At 40.0% G+C, this 2190-nt stretch overlaps 1 non-coding gene across 1 annotated transcript; it reads right to left on the reverse strand.

The window, feature by feature from the left end:
• Window positions 1-1677: 1677 nt before the first annotated feature.
• On the reverse strand, window positions 1678-1796 carry LOC145677924 (5S ribosomal RNA). Its single transcript, XR_014130093.1, has one exon. It is a non-coding gene; the product is annotated as a 5S ribosomal RNA (ribosomal RNA).
• Between the last annotated feature and the right edge of the window lie 394 nt (window positions 1797-2190).

The following is a 2190-nucleotide window of genomic DNA, read 5'->3' on the forward strand; positions in this document are numbered from 1 at the left end:
ATGGGAACTAAGCACATCGCTGTTTGGAGTATTCTAAAGATAGTGTGACTTCCTATGGGCTTCAATTACGATCGACGACTACACATACTAATTAATCGAATAGCAGCGAGAATTTCGAATGACACTAAGCAACTATCTCAGACACTTTTGATGAGTCTGTATATCGAAAACAATTCATTTCAATCGTAAATCTCCTCTATAAAGGGGTTTGTGGCCCTCATAAGGGCCGATTTGTATGAGATATAGGTCTTACATTTATGCCTTCTTCTCAGTTTTCTTGGGCAGAAGTACAGCTTGAATGTTGGGCAAAACACCACCCTGAGCGATTGTAACTCCAGACAACAACTTGTTTAATTCCTCGTCGTTACGGATAGCTAACTGCAGATGACGTGGAATAATCCTAGTCTTCTTGTTGTCACGAGCAGCGTTGCCTGCCAACTCAAGAACTTCAGCTGCCAGGTATTCCATGACTGCAGCCAAATACACGGGAGCGCCAGCACCAACTCGTTCGGCATAGTTACCCTTTCGCAAAAGACGATGGATTCTGCCTACTGGGAATTGAAGGCCAGCCCTGCTGGAGCGGGACTTGCTCTTTCCCTTGACTTTTCCACCTTTGCCGCGACCAGACATTGTTCAATATTCTTTCGTAATAAGATGAGAGGAAAAATTGCGGCCTCCCATGAATCAAGTCAGTTTTGTTACTACTTCAAGCGTGCACCCGAGTGCATCAAATGAAAAGCAAGGCAGTTGGCGCGAATTGAAACACGTACTGTAATTTAAATGAAGTCGATAAATCGGCGGACACATCTAATTTTGCTGAACGAGTGAGTCATCATGCCACCAAAAACTAGCGGAAAGGCTGCAAAGAAGGCTGGTAAAGCCCAAAAGAATATCTCCAAGGGAGATAAGAAGAAGAAGAGGAGGAGGAAGGAGAGCTATGCCATTTACATCTACAAAGTTTTGAAGCAAGTGCATCCTGACACTGGCATATCTAGCAAAGCTATGAGTATCATGAACAGCTTTGTTAATGACATCTTCGAGCGTATTGCTGCTGAAGCTTCTCGTTTGGCCCATTACAATAAGCGGTCAACTATCACCAGCCGGGAAATCCAAACAGCTGTGCGCCTTCTTTTGCCTGGTGAACTTGCCAAGCACGCTGTAAGTGAGGGTACGAAGGCTGTTACCAAGTACACAAGCTCTAAGTAAAAATCTTCTTCAAGATTTTTCATTTCAAACGGTCCTTGTCAGGACCAACACATTATTCGAAAGAGTTAAATCACGAAATTTGCTTCATTCTGTTATGTAGAAACACCTTGAAATCCAATTTCTATATGCTGTTAGTAAAAAAGTAAAGCACATAGCGGAGATGTGTCGTGCTTGTATACGAAAGGCATTTACTCGCCGGAGATCTACACTTAGTCATAATAATTTACTTTTAAAAAGTGGTAATACATTCCGTGTTAAGTATAGTAGTAGGTGCACACGGATCGGAAATCAGGTTATTTTAATGTGCCGTGCAAATAAACAGGCTGTTAGTGTAAGAAATAGTGGGTATAACGCTTAGAATATCGATTAATCGCTATGAAATAATGTTGATAAATTATCTCTTGAAAGTACTATAAAATTAATGTTTCTAGTATTTTCGTACTTGAAGGATAATGAAATTTGAAAAAGAGATGCCAACAGCACCTGGTGTTCCCAGGCGGTCACCCATCCAAGTACTGACCAGGCCCGATGCTGCTTGACTTCGGTGATCGGACGAGAACCGGTATATTCAGCATGGTATGGCCGTTGGCAACTACCTTTTCTTCAATGTCCTGTTAAGGAAGTATGTTTTAAGTAAGAATTGACATTATTAACTATAAAGGCAAGCATATTAACGTCGTTAACATTACTTGGAATATACTAATATTCGAATAAATATTTGAATGTTCGAATGATGAGTGATTCGGATGTTCATAGTGCCACTATGTCCTATCGAGTTTACTATCACGAACCACGTATGAAATTGTATATAAATAAATAAAAATAAATCCTTTATTAAGTATTGATTACAGGAAAAAGGCAAACTTACATTCTTTAATGTACACAATGAAATGTATGAAAGATATTTTTAAGATATGTTTCACTTACCCTTTATAACGCAAGGTAGTTTTCAGTGTAGCATCCTCTTCAGCTGCGAGATAACGT

The sequence above is a fragment of the Thermobia domestica genome, unplaced genomic scaffold (assembly GCF_964235325.1).
Source record: "Thermobia domestica unplaced genomic scaffold, izTheDome1.hap1.1 HAP1_SCAFFOLD_1627, whole genome shotgun sequence".
NCBI lineage: Eukaryota > Metazoa > Arthropoda > Insecta > Zygentoma > Lepismatidae > Thermobia > Thermobia domestica.